Source organism: Bos grunniens, chromosome 11, assembly GCF_055505025.1.
Source record: "Bos grunniens cultivar Pamir isolate PY7600 chromosome 11, Bosgru_T2T1.0, whole genome shotgun sequence".
Taxonomy (NCBI): domain Eukaryota; kingdom Metazoa; phylum Chordata; class Mammalia; order Artiodactyla; family Bovidae; genus Bos; species Bos grunniens.
This window is the reverse complement of record NC_141175.1, coordinates 71,305,359-71,330,370: the sequence shown is the minus strand read 5'-3', so window position 1 is coordinate 71,330,370 and position 25,012 is coordinate 71,305,359. Positions and strand designations below refer to the sequence as shown.

Genomic DNA, 25,012 nt, shown 5'->3' with positions numbered 1-25,012 from the left:
TGAAATTGGTGGGGCAAAGCCCAAGAGAAAAGAGAACTGTGCAGAGGGGAAGTCCCACTGTGGAAGTCTGCAAAGAATCCTTCCTGAGGTTCGGGTTACACATGTACAAGGAGGACTGCTAAAGAGTTAAGAGTGGAACAGACAATCAGAAGACAAACAGTGCTGAGAGGCAGTGGAACTTCTAGGAGTTCTGGCCCGCTCAGAGTGGTGAAACCACATGGCTTGCTACTTCAATACCTCATTAACACTCCGGGCATCTACCTAAGAAATCCAAAAGGCAGAGCCCTCGGAATAAAGACCACATCTAAGACTAAGCACTACTCTAGACCTTCTCTGCTTCGGCTGCTACTGCTGCTAAGTCCCTTCAGTCATGTCCGACTCTGTGCCACCCCATAGACGGCAGCCCACCAGGCTCCCCCGTCTCTGGGATTCTCCAGGCAAGAACACTGGAGCAGGTTGCCATTTCCTTCTCCCATGCATGAAAGTGAAAAGTGAAAGTGAAGTCGTTCAGTCGTGTCTGACTCTTAGCGACCCCATGGACTGCAGCCTACCAGGATCCTCCATCTATGGGATTTTCCAGATCTTCTCTAACAAAGCCTAAAATAAGCTCTGATCAGAATGCAGGCAGAGGATGGGAGTTGAGTCCTCCTGGAGGTCAGACCTGGAAAATATGATCTCAACAGAGCATAAAACCAAATCTAAACATATTTAAGGTGATAAGCCAATAAATAATCTATTATTTAAAAAAAGAAAAAAATCATTATTTCTCAGAGGATAACAAAATTCAAGTCTCTATGAAATACTATCCACAATGTCCAGTATACAAGTCAGAAAGTAGTAAGGAGAAACTAACCCTAAGACGGTCCAGATTCTGGATTGAATAGATTAACTAAAGCAGCTACTATAAAAATATGTTAATATCTATGGTATACAGAGAGCCTAGAGAGAGAATCTGAGCAGAGGGAAAAAACTTTAAAAAAAAAAAAAAGAACCAAATGGAAATTCTAGAACTGAAAAAACAAATAGATGTGCTTGAAAGAGCAGAGATAGTAGAAGAGTTGATGATCTTGAAGACATTAATATAAATCATCCAATCTAAAGAAATGAGAGGAAAAAAAAACACTAAAGGAAAACCAACCGTGTATCAGGGCCCTGTGCACAACATCAAACAGTGCACCATACATTAGCTGGAGTCCCAAAAGGAGAAAAGAATAAGAATCAGGCACCAAAAAAACATAGTTGAAGAAATAATGCCTGAAATTTTACAAAATTTGATTTTAAAAACAAAAACAAAAGCCATATTCACTTACAGATCCCAGAAAATCAGCAAACCAGTGTTTTGGAAGTAGTCACTGTACTTAAGACTTCACATTATATGTAAGTTAAGGATGATTATATACACATACTTGACAGCTCTGTGGAAGAATTTAAATGATTATAAAAGGGGGTGCAAACAACAAGCCACTGAAATCAACTTAGCTATAATAATAGTTAATTTTTTTCCAGGGCTCTTCAGTTCAGTTCAGTTCAGTCACTCAGTCATGTCCCACTCTTTGCGACCCCATGAACCGCAGCACGCCAGACCTTCCTGTCCATCAACAACTCCTGGTGTTTACCCAAAATCATGTCTGTTGTGTCGGTGATATTATGCAACCATCTCATCCTCTGTTGTCCAGCATCAGGGTCCTTTCAAATGAGTCAGTTCTTGGCATCTGGTAACCAAAGTATTGAAGTTTCAGCTTCAGCATCAGTCCTTCCAATGAATGTTCAGGACTGACTTCCTTTAGGATGGACTGGTTAGATCTCCTTGCAGTCCAAGGGACTCTCAAGAGTCTTCTCCAACACCACAGTTCAAAAGCATCAATTCTTCGGGGCTCAGCTTTCTTTATATTCTAACTCTCACATACATACATGACTACTGGAAAAATCATAGCCTTGACCAGATGGAACTTTGTTGAGAAAAGTCTTTGCTTTTTAATATGCTCTCTAGGTTGGGAGAAGGCAATGGCAACCCACTCCAGTACTCTTGCCTGGAAAACCCCATGGACGGAGGAGCCTGGTGGGCTGCAGTCCATGGCGTGGCTAAGAGTCGGACACAACTGAGTGACTTCACTTTCACTTTTCACTTTCATCCACTGGAGAAGGAAATGGTAACCCACTCCAGTGTTCTTGCCTGGTGAATCTCAGGGACAGGGGAGCCTGGTGGGCTGTGGTCTATGGGGTCACACAGAGTCAGACACTACTGAAGCAACTTAGCAGCAGCAGCAGCAGGTTGGTCATAACTTTCCTTCCAAGGAGTCTTATTTCATGGCTGCAATCACCATCTGCAGTGATTTTGGAGCCCAAAAATATAAAGTCTGATACTGTTTCCACTGTTTCTCCATCTATTTCCCATGAAGTGATGGGACCAGATGCCATGATCTTAGTTTTCTGAATGTTGAGTTTAAAGCCAATTTTTTCACTCTCCTCTTTCTCGTTCATCAAGAGGCTCTTTAGTTCTTCTTCACTTTCTGCCATAAGGGTGGTGTCATCTGCATATCTGAGGTTATTGATATTTCTCCCTGCAATCTTGATTCCAGCTTGTGCTTCATCTAGCCCAGCGTTTCTCATGATGTACTCTGCATAGAAGTTAAATAAGCAGGGTGACAATATACAGCCTTGACGTATTCCTTTTCCTATTTGGAACCAGTCTGTTGTTCCATGTCCAGTTCTAACAGTTGCTTCCTGACCTGCCTACAGGTTTCTTAAGAGGCAGGTCAGGTGGTCTGGTATTCTCATCTCTTTCAGAATTTTCCACAATTTATTGTGATCCACACAGTCAAAGGCTTTGGCATAGTCAATAAAGCAGAAATAGATGTTTTTCTGGAACTCTCTTGTTTTTTCAATAATCCAACAGATGTTGGCAATGTGATCTCTCATTCCTCTGCCTTTTCTAAATCCAGCTTGAACATCTGGAAGTTCACGGTTCATGTATTGCTGAAGCCTGGAGAATTTCGAGGATTACTTTACTAGTGTGTGAGATGAGTGCAACTGTGCGGAAGTTTGAGCATTCTTTGGCATTGCCTTTCTTTGGGATTGGAATGAAAACTGACCTTTTCCAATCCAGGGCTCTTATTTGCATTCAAAAGAAAACTGACCATTTTACCACGTCCTTTAAGACTCAGCAATAGTCAAATTAGTCCAATCGTTCAACCGTGCCAAAGACAGTACTAAGCACAAGAGGCATAGAAAGCAATCAACCTACAAAGCAGTTGCCTTCATGGAACTTCTATTCTAGCGGGACTGATAATAAGTAAGCACACGGATAAAATAAGTTCTGACAAAAGTAACTGTGAAATTATTTTTTGAAAAAAAAGTGAAACTAAGCAGGTAAAGTAACAGGCAGTAACTGAGTTTGAGAATGCTATGGTCTGATCTCGGAAGCTAAGCAGGGTCGGATCTGGTTAGTACTTGGTTGGGAGAATGCCACGGTAGAAAATGGGACAGACATCATCTCTTTGAAACAGAAACTTCTGAACAGAGAAATGAGAGAAGAAGCAGTAAGCATGCAAAAAAGTGGAAGGCGAGTACTCCAAACAGGAAATAGGAAGTATAAAGGCAGTGAGGTAGAAGAGCTGAGTATGTGTAAGGAATAATAAGATGGTCAGGAGAGGAAATAAAGGAACAAAGGTACAAAGAAGTCAAATTTTGTAAGCCCTGAAAAAAGTTAGGTGTTTTTGCTTTTTTTTTTTTAAGGAAAAATGAATTTGTAGAAACTTCTAGGAGCACAGCTCATCACCTGCTTGTTCAGAACATAAATCTTGAGGAGTTGAGTGATCTGCCCAATGTCACAGAGCTAATGCCTATCAGACTGGAGACCAAGCTTCCCAGCTCTTAGTTAGGACTCCCTCAAATAGTCCCAGTAATATTAAAAAGAATAGGAGTCAGTAAACTTTCTGTAAAGAGCCAGAAAATATAGACAGTCCTCAACTTAAGATGGTTCAACAACGATTTTTTGACTTTTACAATGATGTAAAAGGGAGACACATTCAGAAGAAACTGCACTTTGAATTTTGATATTTTCCTGGGCTAGCAACATGCGGTATGACCATCTCTCACAACACTGGACAGTGGCAGCAAGCTGCAGCTCCCCATCAGACAGCCACCAAATCACGAGGATAAACAAATGACACATGCACAACCATTCTGTTTTTCACTTTCAGTATAGTTTCAATAAGTTACATGAGATATTTAACACTTTATTATAACATAAGCTTTGTGTAAGATGTTTGTGCCTAATGTAAGGCACAATGTAGGCTAATGAACGTGTTATGAGCACATTTAAGGTAGGCTAGACTAGGCAATGACATCCAGTAGGCTAGATGTATTAAGTGGATTTTTAACTTACAACATTTTAAGCTTACAGTGGGTTTACTGGGATGTAACCCTTTCCTAAGTTGAGGAAGATCTGAATTCTATTTCATCTAGCTTCTCTGGTTCAACATTATATTTATAAGATTTGTCAGTATTATTGCCTCCAGTTGCCGATCACTCCTTTTTGTTGCTGTATACCATTTCATTGTGTAAACAGAACACAATTTATTTACCTGTTCTATTGCTGGTAGATGCTATTTGGATAGCTTTCTGTCTGGGGCTGTTAAAGAGTGTGCAACAATAAGAATATTCTAGTACATGTCACTTTTAGTGAACACTGATACACATTACTTTTGCATATATTCCTAAGGACGGAATTGTTGGGACAGAAGATATGTACATATTTAGGTTTAGTAAATTCTTCCAAACAGTTTCTCTAAGTGGCTAAAACAAATTCACACTCCCACCAGCAATCTATCTTCCAGTTGCTCCACATCCTCATAAGCACTTCAATCTTTTCTTTTTTAGCCATTCTGGTAGATGTGTAATGTTTACTCTTACCTTAAGCATCAGTTACCTTAAATTCTCTTTGAAAGTTGTCGAGATATGAATAAATAAACAAAATACAACACTGTCTTTGTTCTGAGTTCCTTTGGGACTCATTAACTTGGGTACAAGTCAAGTCATGTTAACTGTAAACTAAAATTTCAAATCCTGACATTGGGGTTACAGAAGAAACAATTTGATAATAGCTATAACTGGCTGACAGTACACAGGAGTTCACTATATTATGTTCTCTTTTCAAATACATTTTAAATGCTTCACAATAAAAGTTTTTAGTATTTTTCACTAGCTCATGGCCCCACCTGCATTATATGGAAACTGCATTACCTAACAAATTCTACCCCAACAAAGACTTCTAGTCTCCTAAACCTCTCATCTTCTGCTCTGAGACACCTTCCTGGTGGTTCACAGTTGTAAAGGCCATTTGAAGTTTATAACTGGCACAGTGCCAACGAGAATGTCACCCAGGCCATAGGCTTATCTCCCAATTCTGAATATGCAAGATGCCAAAGTACTGCTGGTTTCCCTGCACTCCCACTGTATAGGCAACATGCTATGTATCTGAGCACCCGTGGAAAAGATGCCCTGTACCCTAATCTTCAACATGTTCTGTCCCTAAGCCTCCTACAGTGTAGGGCCACTAATAACCCTGTGTCTCTCAGAGCTGCTCACAGAAACATATCCTTCACCTTCTGCTTTCAGCTCCTTTCACTACAGGGCTCAAATATGAATTCCAGGCTGTTCTTCAATACCCATGTTTCCCAAAAGCTCCCCTACCTCCCGGTCACGCAAATAAAAATCCCCACCTGAAAACCATTAATTCTACCCCCAAATTTGCCATCTACTGGTTCATGCTCACACAAATGCTCAGATGTCTCAAACATATCGAATTATAATTTAGGATCATAATGGTGTCCTAACTCTAATGGAAAGAACACAGACTGTGTAGTCAGGCACTCTGCCCAGCTATGAGCAAGTTATTCCCTCATTCACACTTATAAAATAGGACTAATCTACTTACCTAGGGGTTTTTATTTTGACTAAATAATTAATATAAGTAAATATAGTAAGTGCTCAATAAATGTTCCTTCTTTCCCTCCCTCAGTCCCCTTACCCACTTCCTGATAAACTACTGGTCAACTTCTCTTCCTAACACTCTACAAATAGGATACTCAGAAGGTTATTAGCTTTTCAATCATGAGGAATTAGGCCATAATTATACCTCAATTATACAGACCTCTGATTAAACTTCTCTTACTGGTCACCAACACTCCATGTACCCTAAGGTCAGTCTGTCCCCTTTGCAGAATCAGTCCTTCTGACCAACAACCCAATTAACTGCAGCAAACATCACCAGCACTACAGGAACCGCATATTCAGGTCCCCTTCAAAATGAGAGTGCAGACTCTGAGGCTTCCCCAATTTACTGTCCAAATTATTTCCTCCATGATAATCACCCACAAATCAGCTTTATTAGTTTAATAAATGCTTATGTTTAACTTTCCTCCTCCACAGCCATAACTGATCTTACAAACATATACACTATTTCCCATTCAAAAAAGGAATTCAAAGCCCATAATCCTTTCTTTCCATGGTCACCTCCTCTATGAACAGTCATTCACTTGCCCGATTTTTCTCTCTTTCAAAAAACGGAACTGGGTCTACAGGTAGGCAGATGTTTATTAACACAGAACCTTTATGCTTTTTTTTTGTCCTTCCACTTCCTGTCAAAGTTTTCACAGACCTAAAGACACTTCTTTAGATGGTTTGGAGCGTAAGTCTGATAATCACCTAATCAACTGAGAATAATGAGGGAAATTCAGTTGCAATTTCTACCATCCCACTGATAAGCAAAGTTGACAGGATAAGTTGGTGTTTTCTTTGTTCCCTCACCTCTCTACATGGGACCCACCTAGTACTACATGCTATGGCAAAAAGGACCAACATTCCGAAGACAGAAGAGGACTATAGCTCATTTAAGGATGTACAAAGAGCTACACTCTCCAATGCAGAAGCCAGCAGCCATATGTGGCTACTTATATCTGATTAAAATAAAATGAAAATTTGAATACGTCAATCAAACTAGCCTCATGGAAACTGTTCAAGATCCACACTAGGCTAGTGATTGGACAGTACAAATTTAGGACACTTTCAAGAGTTACTGTACTGTCAAACTCAGCACATTTTTTAGCCTTAAGAATTGTTGCAAGCTCACTGAGCGTTTTCTGTTGTTCGGAAGAAAGTCCACTGCCTATAAGTGCAAGAGGCCCATCCCGATGCTGACCAGTGTTTACTACTGAGCAACGGCTGGTTGATGATGATTCCTTCTTCTCCAGTAGTAGCAACAGCGATTTCATATTTCTACTGCCTGCATAATCCACAGGCTGCAGACCAAATACGTTGACTGCCTCCCTGGAGCCTCCAAGGCAAGTAACAGCTTGACAATGTGCACATGCCCCTTCTTCACTGTGTCATGAAGAGGTGAGTCATTCTGAAACCCAGTGGTGCTCACCAATGCCTTGTGCTGGAGCAGCAATTCCACCACCTTCAGGTGGTCATGATTGCAGGCTTCGTGCAATGGTGTCCATCTGGCATGGTCTTTAACATTTGGGTCGCTTCCACTTTGTAAGAAGTATTCAACAGAAGGGATGTCACCCTTAATTGAAGCAATATGGAGCAAAGTCTCTCCTCGATGATTTCTCTTCACAGCTGTAAGGCTAATGGGCCACAGCTTTGTTGCTGAGGGACTACACATCATTCGTCTGTAACTTGGACTATTCAGTGTAGAAGGCAGCGTACCTGGTGAAAGGCTAACGGATTCATCCAATACAGTACGGCTTTTCCTCCTTAACGTGTCACCAACTTTGTTTGAAGGTGGTGAAGAACAGCCAGGCAATGGCATGTTTTCTGAGAGCACTGTTCACTTAACAGAGTTTCCACCAGTGCTCTGACTGCTGCTTCTGCATCTCTTAGAAACAGGACTGGAAATTCTGTTGTGATGCCCACGCTTCCCATTACAACCTAATGGCAAGGATTTCTTGGACGGAAGATAGTTTGCAGAGACTGTCTTTTCAGGAGTCACTACTTCATTCTTGCTCTCAATTTCTGGAGATTGCAAGGATTCTTAAGGCTAAAAAATGTGCTGAGTTTGACAGTACAGTAACTCATATCATTATTCCTGGTGATACAGTTCAAAGCACCCTGAAATGTATGCTTAGAATTCTCAGTGGATGCTGGATCCTAAAATTTGAATGGGTGAAAGCATGTCTACCAAGCAAAGAATGTGAACAGGAAGAAAAGTATGAAATTCCTGAAGGACCACAGAAAAGCAGGTTCAACAGAGAACAGCTATTGCCAAAGCTGTTTGATGGATGTTACTTCTATTTTGGGGGAACCTTCAAACACTATCCAAAGGACAACCTTTTTAAGCTTGTCGCAGCCAGTGGGGGCCAGATCCTCATTAGAAAGCCCAAGCCAGACAGTGACATGACTCAAACCATCAATACAGTCGCGTACCATGCCAAACCTGATTCTGATCAGCACTTTTGCACACAGTATATCATCTATGAGGACTTGTCTAATCATCGCCCAGAAAGGGTTCGGCACGGCAAAGTCTGGATGGCTCCTTCCAGCTGGTTTATAGATTGTGTGATGTCCTTTGAGTTGCTCCCTCTTGACAACTGAACTCACACAGTGTGATAACCTAGTTGATTGCACTGTTTTCATCAGTCACATTTTTACAAATAGGTAGACTCATTCATCGGAGAAGGTGATGGCACCCCACTCCAGTACTCTTGCCTGGAGAGTCCCATGGATGGAGGAGCCTGGTGGGCTGCAATCCATGGGGTCGCGAAGAGTTGGACACGTCTGAGAGACTTCACTTTCACTTTTCACTTTCATGCATTGGGTTGGAGAAGGAAATGGCAACCCACTCCAGTGTTCTTGCCTGGAGAATCCCAGGGACGGGAGAGGCTGGTGGGCTGCTGTTCATGGGGTCACACAGAGTCAGACATGACTGAAGTGACTTAGCAGCATCAGTAGCGGCAAGTTCCACAGGACAGCTTTGGTCTACATTTTAGAATTTAACTGAACTGAATTTAACCTAGAATACTAGGCATATCTACCTCCAAGATACATGCCTGGCAATGAGGACAGGGGGCCAGGCCATTAGTTGTGGTTCCTATGGTTTGAGACAGGTGTTCCAGGAGAGAAAGGAAATGAGTAATTCTGGAACCTGGAAAAGTACTATGGATTCTCAAAGAGAAAAAGAAAGTAGAATCATAGGATCTGATATTACACTGTCATCCAACAGGGACCAAAGTTCAAGGATAAAGAATAAAGATGAAATAAAACATCTCATTTTGAAGACAGAGCTCAGAGTGCCTGGGGTACACAGAGAGAGGGGAGAAAGGCTTTCCATTCTTCAATCCAAACAGATTTTGTCTGTAAGACTCTAGCTGAGACAGCAGAAAAGAAAAACCAGAAGCTCTGAGGACAGGGACACTGCTCTTCCCACAACAGGTCAGACTACTGTGCTGAAGAAACCATACAAACTGAAGTCTAAGAAAGCAAAAATGATAGGAGAACATCATTTCCTGCAATAAGTTCTAGGGAGACATTTATACTGTTGAAGAAACACAGTTTTTCCATTTCCTATATTTAAGAGGGGAAAAAGAAGTAATCTGGGATAACATAACCTGAATATCAAATATTGTTGAAAAGAAGAAATCAAGGAAATGGAAGCATCCGCACATGAAACTTCTAACCAAAATCAAAACTCAGCTGAGGCATGGAGCACACTGAGTGCAGTCACAAGGCCCACACAAAGATTTCATGAACACGTGGACTCAACACAGGATTCTCATCTGGGAGAAACAGGATAAGAAATAAAGAGCTACACAAAATATAAGTAATAAATCTAGGAATAAGAAACTCAAACTAAAAATAGTAAGCAATGATCATTATTTAATGCAGCATTCATTAAAGAATAAATTTCTAAAGGAAGGACTTTTAAAAATGTGATTATCCTACTGAATATTCTTTTGGAAAAATGCCTAAAGTGACACTGTGTTCTAAGGAACTCCCGCAGACAAGTTCTGTCGAAACGCAAAAATTGTAGTGAGTTGAGTTTTACATCTACAAGCTAGAAATATACTCTTTCATCTTGAGGCTCAGATTTTGACCACAATTCTACTGAGAAATATCATGATCAGTAAGGCTGTATAGATATGCAGATGACACCACCCTTATGGCAGAAAGTGAAGAGGAACTAAAAAGCCTCTTGATGAAAGTGAAAGAGGAGAATGAAAAAGTTGGCTTAAAGCTCAACATTCAGAAAACTAAGATCATGGCAAATGGTCCCATCACTTCATGGCAAATAGATAGGGAAACAGTGGAAACACAGACTTTATTTTGGGGGGCTCCAAAATCACTGCAGATGGTGACTGCAGCCATGAAATTAAAAGACGTTTACTCCTTGGAAGGAAAGTTATGACCAACCTAGATAGCATATTCAAAAGCAGAGACACTACTTTGCCAACAAAGGTCCGTCTAGTCAAGGCTACGGTTTTTCCTGTGGTCATGTATGGATGTGAGAGTTGGACTGTGAAGAAAGCTGAGCGCCTAAGAATTGATGCTTTAGAACTGTGGTGTTGGAGAGACTCTTGAGAGTCCCTTGGACTGCAAGGAGATCCAACCAGTCTATTCTGAAGGAGATCAGTCCTGGGATTTCTTTGGAAGGAATGATGCTAAAGCTGAAGCTCCAGTACTCTGGCCACCTCATGTGAAGAGTTGACTCATTGGAAAAGACTCTGATGCTGGGAGGGATTGGGGGCAGGAGGAGAAGGGGACGACAGAGGATGAGATGGCTGGATGGCATCACTGACTCGATGGACGTGAGTCTGAGTGAACTCTGGGAGTTGGTGATGAACAGGGAGGCCTGGCGTGCTGAGATTCATGGGGTCGCAAAGAGTCAGACATGACTGAGCGACTGAACTGAACTGAACTGAACTGAAGCATGTATAGAACAGTTTAACCACAGGCTGGACATCTCCTCCACTTATAGCAAGAAGTTGGTGATTTCTGAGGGATCTCAGAGATTACCTATATATTATATTAGTACATTTGATTTATACATGAATTTTTAACTGCATCTACACTCTGAAGTTCTGCATCTATTCTCCATTATACACTTCATTTTTCTATACAATTCAACAATAAAATATTTTTCATTGCTTATCTAATTTGTGCAAACCTTTTCCCTATCTCTTTCACAAAGCAAAAAAGAATATTTGCAACAATTTTATCTACTGTGTATTTCTCTGGTCCTGTGATTACACTGACATCTGGTGGCACCAGAAAAGAATCTAGACAGCAATGAAAAATAAATTTTTTTCCACTGTTGTGAATTCATCCTACGAATTCTATGACCTCAGATTTTATGTTTTTCTAAGATTACCTATTCCTAGGACAGTAAAGTACTATACTAACTTCACTGATGGCACATGTTAGTTTCAAACTTTCACTTTAATAAAGTGACTGGCAAAGATGGAAAATTATTTCAAAAATGTCACTGGGTAAGCTGGACTACCCACAGGTATTTATCTCATAATTAAATTTTATAATCAGAATGGGATAACCAACAAAACCTTACTGTATAGCACATGGAACTCTGCTCAATGTTATGTGCCAGCCTGGATGGGAGTGGGGGTTTAAGGGAGAATGGAATCATATATTCATATGGCTGAGTCCCTTCACCATTCACAAAACTATCACAACATTGTTAATTGGCTATACTCCAATACAAAATATTTGCAGTGTTAAAAAAGAATTAAATTCAAATATAAAAAATAAAGTTGGAGAAGCAAAAAAATAAATAAATTTTATAATCAGAACAGTTAAAGTAAGTCTTTCCCATTAAAGATATATACATAGTTTCAAGCACTGTTCTTATATATTCAAATATATTTCTATAATATGTCTTGGCCCTGAAGCTTTAGTCTGAGAAGTGAAAAGGAAAGTCGCACAGTCGTGTCTGATTTCTTTGCAACCCCATGGACTATAGTCCGTGGAATTCTCCAGGCCAGAATACTGGGTAGCGTTCCCCTTCTCCAGGGGATCTTCCCAACCCAGGGATTGAACCTAGGTCTCCTGCATTGCAGGTGGATTCTTTACCAGCTGAGCTACCAGGGAAGCCCACTGATCTCTTACTGGGCCTAATTTAAGTTAAACTTTATCATGCTGCTGCTGCTGCTAAGTCGCTTCAGTCATGTCCCACTCTGTGCGACCCCACAGACGGCAGCCCAGCAGGCTCCCTCATCCCTGGGATTCTCCAGGCAAGAACACTGGAGTGGGTTGCCATTTCCTTCTCCAATGCATGAAGGTGAAAAGTGAAAGTGAAGTTGCTCAGTTGTGTCCGCCTCTTAGCAACCCCATGGACTGCAGCCTACCAGGCTCCTCTGTCCATGGGATTTTCCAGGCAAGAGTACTAGAGTGGGGTGCCATTGCCTTCTCCAAACTTTATCATAGGTATACATTTATAGGAAAAAATAGTACACACATGGTTTGTGTGTGTATAATCTGAGGTTTCCAGCATCCACTGGTGATCTTGGAACAATATATGCTCCACAGATAAGGGAGAACTACTAAATTGACATAAAATTAAAAAACAAACAAAACTAACCCAGGGTTCAAACCCAAGTCTCCCACATTGCAGGTAGATTCTTTACCAGCTGAACCACAAGAGGAGCCAATCTTTAGTCTAAAATGTAGTATTTTATTGCTTAGAAAATATTTTTCTAAAGTTATAATGAAAAGTTCACTTCTTATAAAGGACCTGGTGTCTCCCAATAACTAACAATCTTAAAAATGTATACTGATGGGAAAAACCATGACCTCATGGACAAAGTTTATTATATTAGGAATATATTAATAACAAAGCTTATGAAAAGTACCTAATTCCATGATATGTCTCTATTTCTGATACAGAGAAGTCAAATGGGCAATTAGACAACAGAGACCATATCCAGAAAAGCACATCTTCCAATCACTTGGAAGTCTTAGGAGACAAAAAACTAAAATTCTACTATTTTATTATTTCTCCACATGCCTCCCCACCAACAGAGCTGAGAGAAACATTTTAGACAGCACATCTTTAAATTTACATATTCATCCAGAATTATAACAGTGAATTCTAAACTCTTTATAATTATCCAATTCACATTCCTGAAATTCTCATAAAGCAGTATCCTCCTTACAGAAGCCACCTCTGCATGATTTCTCCACAGTATGGCTTAGAGAAATAAATCACTACACTGAGGAGTCCCTAGCAAAGAAAAAGTATATGGCAAAACATCCCTCATCCCAAGGACTCCTAATTATAGAGAAGCAACACTTTTATTTCAGCCATGCTAACCAGTGATGTTCATTACACAATTGGCCAGTGGCAATAATAATCATAAATAAAGGAACAACTGCATTAACTATGTAATGATTCCACCTAACAGCCACACATCCATACTGTACAGCAGTGCTACTCAATACTGTTCACAGCCTGTTGATCTACCAACTGTTATCAGTCCTCAACAAAATGAGAAATTTTTACCAGAATATAAATCAATTATGTCCTTAAAACATATTGTTTAGTTCAGCTGACATTTTTCTTGAAAGAAAACTATTTTGATGAAGGAAGTTGCACAAATGTAAATCACTGATTTACATTATGGCTCAAGCCCCTTATCAACAGACTGACATTTTTGAGTAGCACTGCTCTATGGTATCTAAAGAGAACAGATTGCATTGTAGGAGCAGGATGGGGTGAGGAATGGCTCATTTAAGTCTATTTCTACCATATACTGGAATATTAAACTATACATACTACTGACATCAAGAATTTTTGTCTTACTTTAAAAATATGGGCCTCCAATTTTAATACTGTGGATAAAGTAGTTCCCCTTACTCTTCTTAGAAAGCATTAAAGAGCAATTAATCCAAAATCAGCAAAGAAAATAAGAAATAAAAACACACTCTGCATTTTTAGCAAAACTACAAATCCCACTAAAACTTCAGATCAAAAATAGGTAGGAGCTTTCAAAACAGAGGTTAATCGCGGGTCCTTGTGGGACGAAGGGCAGAAAGTGTCAACTGCACCTCTCACAAGCAGCCAGCAAAGTAACTTCTCAGAGGTGAGATGGAGGCTCCCTCTGAGGGGCAAAACATAAATGTCCAGCAGAGGGATAAGATTCATGAACTGGAAGAAAGAATACATATGGACAGAGTTGAAATCTCAAAGTCAGAAGAGCTGGGTCTAAATAAGGAATAACACAAACATGCTACACTTGCAGGACTAGTTTGTCTGGGCTAGCACGAAGTGAAGCTGCCTTGCAAAACCCCCACAGCTGCCTATATCAACTAATCAGTGAAAGATAATGAATTCACTCATTGGAAAAGTTCAGTTCAGTTCACTTCACCTCAGTCACTCAGTCATGTCCGACTCTTTGCGACCCCATGGACTTCAGCACACCAGGCCTTCCTGTCCATCACCAACTCCCAGAGTTTACCCAAAATCATGTCCATTGAGTCGGTAATGCCATCTAACCATCTCATCCTCTGTCGTCCCCTTCTCCACCCACCTTCAATCCTTCCCAGCATCAGGGTCCTTTCAAATGAGTCAGCTCTTTGCATCAAGTGGCCAAAGTATTGGAACTTTAGCTTCAGCATCAGTCCTTCCAGTGAATATTCAGGACTAATTTCCTTTAGGATGGACTGGTTGGATCTCCTTGCAGTTCAAGGGACTCTCAAGAGTCTTCTCCAACACCACAGTTCAAAAGCATCAATTCTTCGGTGCTCAGCTTTCTTTATGGTCCAACTCTCACATCCATACATGACTACTGGAAAAACCATAGCCTTAACTAGACGGACCTTTGTTGACAAAGTAATGTCTCTGCTTTCTAATATGCTGTCTAGGTTGGTCATAACTTTTCTTACAAGGAGGAAGCATTTTTAAATTTCATGGCTGCAGTCACCATCTGCAGTGATTTTGGAGTCCAAAAAAATAAAGTCTGACACTGTTTCCACTGTTTCCCCATCTATTTGTCATGAAGTGATGGGACCAGATGCCATTATCTTAGTTTTCTGAATGTTGAATTTTAAGCCAACTTTTCACTCTCTTCCTTCACTTTCATCAACAGGCTCTTTAGTTCTTCTTTGTGAGTGGTATCATCTGTATATCTGAGGTTATTGATATTTCTCCCAGGATTCTTGATTCCAGCTTGTGCTTCATCTAGCCCAGCGTTTATCATGATGTACTCTGCATAGAAGTTAAATAAACAGGGTGACAATATATAGCCTTGACACATTCAGAACCAGTCTGTTGTTCCATGTCCAGCTCTAACTGTTGCTTCCTGACCTGCATACAGGTTTCTCAAGAGGCAGGTCAGGTGGTCTGGTATTCCCATCTCTTTAAGAATTTTCCACAGTTCGTCGTGATCCACATAGTCAAAGGCATTGGCGTAGTCAACAAAGCAGAAATAGATGTTTTTCTGGAACTCTCTAGCTTTTTCAATGATCCACTGGATATTGGCAACATGATCTCTGGTTCCTTTGCCTTTTCTAAAACGACCATGATGCTTTTGGGAAAGCATTGAGGGCAGTAGGAGAAGGGGACAAAAGAGGATGAGAAGGATGGATGGTATTATTGACTCAATGGACATGAGTCTGAGCGAACTCTGGGAGATAGTGAAGGACAGGAAAGCCTGGTGTGCTACAGTCCATGAGATCACAAAGAGTCAAACATGACTGAGGAACTGAACAACAAATGAATTCACACCCAAAAACCATGCTGCTGCTGTTGCTGCTAAGTCACATCAGTCATGTCCGACTCTGTGCAACCCCATAGACAGCAGCCCACCAGGCTCCCCCGTCCCTGGGATTCTTCAGGCAAGAACACTGGAATGGGTTGCCATTTCCTTCTCCAATGCATGAAAGTGAAAAGCAAAAGTGAAGTCACTCAGTCGTGTCCGATTTTTAGTGACCCCATGGACTGCAGCCTAACAGGCTCCTCCATCCATGGGATTTTCCAGGCATGAGTAATGGAGTGGGTCACCAGCGCCTTCTCTGAAAACCATGAGTCAAAAGGAAAATTAGCCAGTGTGGAATGTGGCTCAAGCTCTGTCCTGTTGAAAATCTCCTAAAACAAAGGTGAAACCTAGGCAAAAATCTCACATTTCCAGATAAGTTATCACAAAGGAACAAGCACACATCTATTAAAGACACCAAAAAGGGGGAAGAAAGTTATGGGGAAAACTATTGGTAGACCAAAAAAACAGCAAAAACACAAAACTCTTATTATAAAAATACTGCCAGAAAATGAATGAAAACTGTGGCTAAACCTTTTGCTGTAAATTTTAAGAGGAAAAAAATGAAGCTGGTGTAAAAAGGCACAATTGGAGATCAGTAGAGAAATAACTCCAGAAAGAAAGAAGAGATGGAGCCAAAGCAAAAACAACACCCAGTTGTGAATGAGACTGGTGATGGAAGCAGGATCCGATGTTGTAAAGAGCAATATTGCATAGGAACCTGGAATGTTAGGTCCACGAATCAAGGCAAATTGGAAATAGTCAAACAGGAGATGGCAAGAGTGAACGTCAACATTTTAGCAATCAGCAAACTAAACTGGACTGGAATGGGTGAATTTAACTCAGATGACCATTATGACCATTACTACTGTGGGCAATAGACCCTTAGAAGAAATGGAGTAGCCATCACAGTCAACAAGAGTCTGAAATGCAGTACTTGGATGCAATCTCAAAAACGACAGAATGATGTCTGTTCATTTCCAAGGCAAACCATTTAATATCACAGTGATCCAAGTCTATGCCCCAACTAGTAACACTGAAGAAGCTGAAGCTGAATGGTTCTATGAAGACCTACAAGACCTTCTAGAACATCCAAAAAAGATGTCCTTTTCATTATAGGGGACTGGAATGCAAAAGTAGGAAGTCAAGAAACACCTGGAGTAACAGGCTAATGTGGCCTTGGAGTACAGAATGAAGCAGGGAAAAGCCTAATAGAGTTGTGCCACTGGTCATAGCAAATACCCTCTTCCAACAACACAAGAGAAGACTCTACACATGGACATCACCAGAAGGTCAATACAAAAATCAGACTATTTATATTCTTTGCAGCCAAAGATGGAGAAGCTCTATACAGGCAGCAAAAATGAGACCAGAAGCTGACTATGGCTCAGATCATGAACTCCTTATTACCAAATTCAGACTTAAATTGAAGCAAGCAGGGAAAACCACTAGACCATTCAGGTATGACCCAAATCAAATTCCTTACAATTATACAGTAGAAGTGAGAAATATATTAAAGAGACTAGATCTGATAGAGTGCCTGATGAACTATGGACGGATGTTCACGACATTGTACAGGAGACAGGGATCAAGACCATTCCAAGAAAAGGAAATCCAAAAAAAGCAAAATGGCTGTCTGAGGAGGCCTTACAAATAGCTGTGAAAAGAAGAGAAGCAAAAAGCAAAGATAAGATAGGAGATAAGGAAAGATATACCCATTTGAATGCAGAGTTCCAAAGAATAGCAAGAAGAGATAAGAAAGCCTTCCTCAGTGATCAATGCAAAGAAATAGAGGAAAATAATAGAATGGGAAAGACTAGAGATCTCTTTGAGAAAATTAGACATACCAAGGGGACATTTCATGCAAAGATGGGCTCAATAAGGATAGAAATGGTATGGACCTAACAGAAGCAGAAGATATTAAGAAGAGGTGATAAGAATACACAGAAAAACTACACAAAAAAGGTCTTTACAACCCAGATAATCACGATGGTTTGATCACTCACCTAGAGCCAGACATCCTGGAATGTAAAGTCAAGTGGGCCTTAGGAAGCATCACTACGAACAAAGCTAGTGGAGGTGATGGAATTCAGGTTGAGCTATTTCAAATCCTAAAAGATGAAGCTGTGAACGTGCTGCACTCAATATGCCAGCAAATCTGGAAAACTCAGCAGTGGCCACAGGACTGGAAAAGGTTAATTTTCATTCCAATACCAAAGAAAGGCAATGCCAAAGAATGCTCAAACTACTGCAAAATTACACTCATCTCACACGCTAGTAAAGTAATGCTCAAAATTCTCCAAGCGAGGCTTCAATAATATGTGAACTGTGAATTTCCAGATGTCCAAGCTGGTTTTAGAAAAGGCAGAGGAACCAGATTTCAAATTGCCAACATCTGATGGAGCATTGAAAAAACAAGAGAGTTCCAGTAAAACATCTACTTCTGCTTTAATGACTATGCCAAAGGCTTTGACTGTGTGGATCACAATAAACTGGAGAATTCTTAAAGAGATGGGAATACAAGACCACCTGACCTGCCTCTTGAGAATATGCAGGTCAGGAAGCAATAGTTAGAACTGGACATGGAACAACAGACTGGTTCCAAATAGGAAAAGGAGTACGTCAAGGCTGTATATTGTCACCCTGCTTATTTAACCGTGGAATACATCATGAGAAACGCTGGGCTAGATGAAGCACAAGCTGGAATCAAGACTGCCAGGAGAAATATCAATAACCTCAGATATGCAGACGACACCACCCTTATGGCGTGGTGTGAAGAAAGTGAAGAAGAACTAAACAGCCTCTTGATGAAAGTGAAGGAGAGTGAAAAAGTTGGCTTTAAACTCAACATTCAGAAAACTAAGATCATGGAATCCGGTCCCATCACTTCATGGCAAATAGATGGAGAAACAATAGAAACAGTGGCTGACTTTATTTTTGGGGGCTCCAAAATCACTGCAGATGGTGACTGTAGCCATGAAATAAAAAGATGCTTACTCCCTGGAAGGAAAGTTATGACCAACCTAGACAGTATATTTAAAAAGCAGAAATATTACTTTCCCAACCAAGGTCCGTCTAGTCAAACCTATTGTTTTTCCAGCAGTCATGTATGGATGTGAGAGCTGAACCATAAAGAAAGCTGAGAGCCAAAGAATTGATGCTTTTGAACTGTGGTGTTGGAGAAGACTCTTTAGAGTCTGTTGGACTGCACGGAGATCCAACCAGTCCATCCGAAAGGAAATCAGTCCAGAATATTCATTGCAAGGACTGATGCTGAAGCTGAAACTCCAATATTTTGGCCACCTGATGCAAAGAGCTGACAAATTTGAAAAAACCCTGATGCTGGGAAAGATGCAGAGAAGGCAATGGCACCCCACTCCAGTACTCCTGTCTGGAAAATCCCATGGACAGAGGAGCCTGGAAGGCTGCAGTCCATGGGGTCGCTGAGGGTCGGACACGACTGAGTGACTTCACTTTCACTTTTCACTTTCATGCACTGGAGAAGGAAATGGCAACCCACTCCAGCGCTCTTGCCTGGAGAATCCCAGGGACGGGGGAGCCTGGTGGGCTTCCGTCTATGGGGTCATACAGAGTCGGACACAACTGAAGTGACTTAGCATGCATGGGAAATACTGAAGGTGGGTGGAGAAAGGGACTATAGAAGATGAGATTTTGGTGCCATCACCCACCCAAAGGACATGAGTTTGAGTAAACTCTGGGAGTTGGTGATGGACAGGGAAGCCTGGCGTCCTGCAGTCCATGGGGTCGCAAAGAGTCCTACGTGACTGAGCGACTGAACCAAACTGAGATATAAGTGCTCAGGTAAAAGATAACTAGATAATATCTGATGTAATATAAACCTGGACAGTTTAGAAAAGACCTGGAAAAAATTAAGTTATCATAGAAATGCAATTGAAACTGTAAAAAATACTCAAGAAAACAGACATTTCTGAAAAGGAACAAAGCAGGAAAAGTAAAAACAAACACAACAGGTTTAGAGTAAATGATAGATATGAAAAAGGACAAACAATAAACTAATAACTGGAGCCCAAGAAGACCATCATAATAACAGAATAAATATTTAAAGATATAATTACAGAAAGATTTACTAAATATTGAAACAGCATTCCATGTCTCAGAAAACTCTGAAAGAAACAAAATACTGCCACTATAAAAAGAAAATCAGAGGCCTCCAACTTCAACTCTAGAACATAATATCCACTACAAAGTTTCTCAAAAAAATGTGTCCCAAATTTACCTAATTAAACTGCTATATAAAATCATTTAATTCTCTGGTGGTCGAGCAGTTAGGACTCCGCACTTCACTGCTGAGGGCCCATTTCAATCATTGGTCGGGGAACTAAGATCCCACAAGTCAAGCCACACAGCCAAAAATAATTTAAAAATAAATAAAATCATTATTCAATTATGAATATGAAAGAATTCGAGGAACATTATCTTCATGGGTCCTTTTAGATGACTCGTTTAAAGAAAAGAATTTAGTCTTCCAAGCGAGACTGGAAAAATCATGGCAAAATAACTGCTGATAAACTTCTAAGCTATTTAATCATAGAACTATAAGAAAAAATAAAATGAAGGTATTAAGATGCCAGTAAGGGCAACCCACAAGTAATGTTCTTGCCTGGAGAATCCCAGGGGTGGGGGAGCCTGGTGGGCTGCCGTCTATGGGATCACACAGAGTCAGACACGACTGAAGCGACTTAGCAGCAGCATGCTTACCTTATGGAACAAAAACATATAGTCTTAAAACATAAAACAGTATGATATTTTACATCAAGAAAGTAAACAGAACAAGAAATTAACATTTTTAAAATGTAACCCTTTAGTGAACAGCCATACTTCAAACCTGAGAAAACTCAAACTTCTCTTTTCAAGAACATGCCCTCAAATAAAAATGCTAAGGTTATATCCTTGAAGAAGTTGATTAATCATTCTATTTAAAGATCTAAAAATAACTCCAAAGATTAAGTTTAATTAATATTAAATGTATGAATGCTAAACCTCAAAATTCATAGCACCTCAAAAAATAACTCTATGAATGATCACTGATCCATGAAAATACAAGTGAAAAATGAAATCTACGTTGGTTTGTTCAACTCTGTAATATACCAACAGAATCAAAGGATAAGCCACATGAGCTTAAGTATGACATATTTTATATATTTAATATTGAAATAGGCACCTCTTGCCAGGAGGCTCAGTGATAAAGAATCCTCTTGCCAATGCAAGAGACACAGAAGAGGCAGGTTCAATCCCTGGATCAAGAAGAAACTCTGGAGGAGAAAATGGCGACCCATTCCAGTAATCTTTCCTGGGGAATTCCATGGACAGAGGCGCCTGGCGGGCTACAGTCCATGGAGTTGTAACAGCTGCATGACTGAGCAAACATACACATTGAAATAGGCAGCCTCACATAACATTGTTTATAAAACACTTTACTAATAAATATGTTGAAGGTTATGTTTAACGTTTAAGGTTACACAGACTAAGCAGACTCTGAAGAACAAAAAATGAAAAATGGTCCATCAAAAGCCAAAACAGCATGTTGTGCAGTTATCACAGAAAACTGTCCTATGAAGTCACAGTAGGTTGGATTTTAGCTTCCAATTTATCAGTGTTGTTTTAAATTTAGCAAAATAAAGAGAAAACCTATTTCCTTCATAATCAGCTATATTTTCACTTAGATCTTCTATATTTATACATAAAGGTATTCTTATTTACAAAGCAGTTTAGAATACTTACTGTGAATGCATTTATGAAGCAAAGGTAAAGTAGCTGGGAAAGAAGGCAAGAAAAGAAATAAAGGGCAGACTCCTTGTTAAACATAAACTTTAAGTTGCATGTAGCAAATGATGTTCTATAAGAACAATTTTTATGTGGGAAGATACAGAGATGTTTGGTACATTTCCCCTTTCTTGTGGGGTTTTCTCAATTTAATTCTTACTGCCATCTAACTGAAAATCTGCCTTCCAAACTCAATTTTATGAAAATCTTGGTGAGTTCTGTACAGGGAAGATATTCCCATACAAACAGTGGAGTAATAAATTTTCTAAGTCTCTGCATTCAGCCTTCAGTTCAATCACAGTGACACACCATTGATGTTGATGACTTTTCCAGCTACCTGCAGTTTTCAGAATTCTGTATTAAATTTCTATCCATTGATCATCCAGTTTAAGTTCACTTTGAGCCACAAGATAGGTACAATGACATGCAAGAGGAATATAGCTCCCCTTGGGGAAAGAGGCAACGTACTCCAAAGTTTCAGCAATGAACAACTTTGGAAGATAAACTCTACAGATGGGGAAGAAGCTATACTACATGGGCAGTTCCTCTTTCTCACTTTAAGTCCAGGTGGTCCAACCACTGTTCCTCATCTAGAAATTATCATCCATAGTTTGGTTCAAACCTTGAAGTGTTCTGGATTTTCTATTAATTAAAAAACAAAAAAGACTCTTCCATTATACAGTGAAACACAGATCACTACAGTTATTTAAAAGAGGGAGAAAGATACAGGCAAGCAAAGCAGATTACTAAAATTTGTCTTATTATTCACAGTGCAGAGCAGACACTAGAGCCTAGATCACCTTACTTAAGAAACACCTAATGCAACAAAAGGAGTAAAATACCAAGGGATTAATCTAACTAAGGAGACAAAAGACCTGCATGCAGAAACTACAAGACACTGATGAAAGAAATTCCAGATGACACAAACAGATGGAGAGATATACCATATTCTTGGATCAGAAGAATCAATACTGTGAAAATGACTATACTACCCAAAGTAATCTACAGATTCAATGAAATTCCTATCAAACTACCAATGGTATTTTTCACAGAAATAGAACAAAAAATTTCACAATTTGTATGGAAACACAAAAGACCCTGAATAGCCAAAGCAATCTTGAGAAAGAAGAATGAAGCTGGAGAAATCAACCTTCCTGACTTCAGACTCTACTACAAAGCTACAGTCATTAAGACAGTACGGTACCGGCACAAAAACAGAAATACAAACCCATGGAACAAGACAGAAACCCCAGAGATAAACCCATGCACCTATGGGCACCTTATTTTTGACAAAGGAGGCAAGATTATACAATGGAAAAAAGCGTCTTCAATAAATGGTGCTGGGAAAACTGGACAGCTACATGTAAAAAAAATAAAACAAGGATACTTTTTAACACCAAATACAAAAATAAACTCAAAATGGATTAAAGATTTAAATATAAGGCCAAAAACTATAAAGCACTTAGGGGAAAATATATGCAGTACACACTTTGACATACTAACAGCAAGATCCTCGTTAACCCACCTCCTAGAGTAACTGAAATAAAAACAAAAGTAAACAAATGGGACTTGATTAAACTTAAAAGCTTTTGCACAGCAAAGGAAACAATAAACAAGATTAAAAGACAATCCTCAGAATGGGAGAAAACAATTGCAAACAAAACAACTGACAAAGGATTATCTCCAAAATACAGAAGCAGTTTATGCAGCTCAATACCAGAAAAACAATCCAATCAAAAAATGGACAGAAGACCTAAACAGATATTTCTCCAAAGAAGACATACAACTGGCTAGTAAACACATTAAAGGATGCTCAACATTGCTCATTATTGGAGAAATGTAAATCAAAACTACAATGAGGTATCACCTCACATCTGTCAGAATGGCCATCATTAAAAAATCTACAAACAATAAATACTGGACAGGATGTGGAGAAAAGGAAACACTTTTGCACTGTTGGTGAGAACATAAACTGATACAACTACTATGGAGAACAGTATAGAGATTCCTTAAAAAAAAAAAAAACCAGGAATAGAACTACCATGCATGTGTGTGTGCATGCTAAGTCGCTTCCATCACGTCTGACTCTTTGCAACCATATGGACTGTAGCCCTCCAGGCTCCTCTGTTCATGGGATTCTCTAGAGAAGAATACTGGAGTGGGCTGCCATGCCCTCCTCCAGGGGATCTTTCTGACTCAGGGATCAAATCCGCATCTCTTACGTCTCCTGCACTGGCAAGCAGGTTCTTTACAACAAGTGCCACCTGAGAAGCCAGAATTACCATATGACCCAACAATCCCACTCCTGAGCATACACCCTGAAAAAACCATAATTGAAAGAGACACAAGTACCCCAAAGTTCTTTGTAGCACTTTTTACAAAAGCTAGGACATAGAACCAACCTAGATGTCCGTCGATAGATGAATGGACACAGAAAGTGTGGTACATATATACAATGGAACATTGTTGTTCTTCAGTTGCTAAGTAATGTCCAACTCTTCACAACCCCATGGACTTCGGCATGCCAGGCTTCCCTTTACCTCATCATCTCCCAGAGTTTGTCCAAGTCCATTTCATTGGTGATGCCATCCAACCATCCATGAGGAGGATATATAATGGCACATTCAGTTCAGTTCAGTCACTCAATCGTGTCTGACTCTTTGCCACCCCATGAATCGCAACACGCCAGGCCTCCCTGTCCATCACCAACTCCCAGAGTTTACCCAAACTCGTGTCCATCAAGTCAGTGATGCCATCCAGCCATCTCATCCTCTGTCGTCCCCTTCTCCTCCTGCCCCCAATCCCTCCAAGCATCAGGGTCTTTTCCAATGAGGCAACTCTTCGCATGAGGTGGCCAAAGTATTGGAGTTTCAGCTTTAGCATTAGTCTTTCTAATGAACACCCAGGACTGATCTCCTTTAGGATGGATTGGTTGGATCTCCTTGCAGTCCAAGGGACTCTCAAGAGTCTTCTCCAACACCACAGTTCAAAAGCATCAACTCTTTGGCGCTCAGCTTTCTTCACAGTCCAACTCTCACATCCATACATGACCACTGGAAAAACCATAGCCTTGACTAGACGGACATTTGTTGGCAATGTCTCTGCTTTTCAATATGCTGTCTAGGTTGGTCATAACTTTCCTTCCAAGGAGTAAACGTCTTTTAATTTCACAGCTGCAGTCACCATCTGCAGTGATTTTGGAGCCCAAAAATATAAAGTCTGACAGTTTCCACTGTTTCCCCATTTCCCATGAAGTGATGGGACCAGATGCCATGATTTTCGTTTTCTGAATGTTAAGCTTTAAGCCAACTTTTTCACTCTCCACTTTCACTTTCATCAAGAGGCTTTTTAGTTCCTCTTCACTTTCTGCCATAAGGGTGGTGTCATCTGCATATCTGAGGTTATTGATATTTCTCCCAGCAATCTCGATTCCAGCT

General features: G+C 40.1%; 1 protein-coding gene and 1 pseudogene across 10 annotated transcripts in view; one reads left to right on the top strand and one right to left on the bottom strand.

Annotated features, from left to right (window-relative positions):
• The window catches only part of ASB3 (ankyrin repeat and SOCS box containing 3), a 113,424-nt gene that overhangs the window by 49,043 nt on the left and 39,369 nt on the right, over window positions 1-25,012 (bottom strand). The window lies entirely within an intron of this gene.
• LOC147363320 (BRCA1-associated RING domain protein 1 pseudogene) lies at window positions 7,942-8,601 on the top strand (annotated as a pseudogene).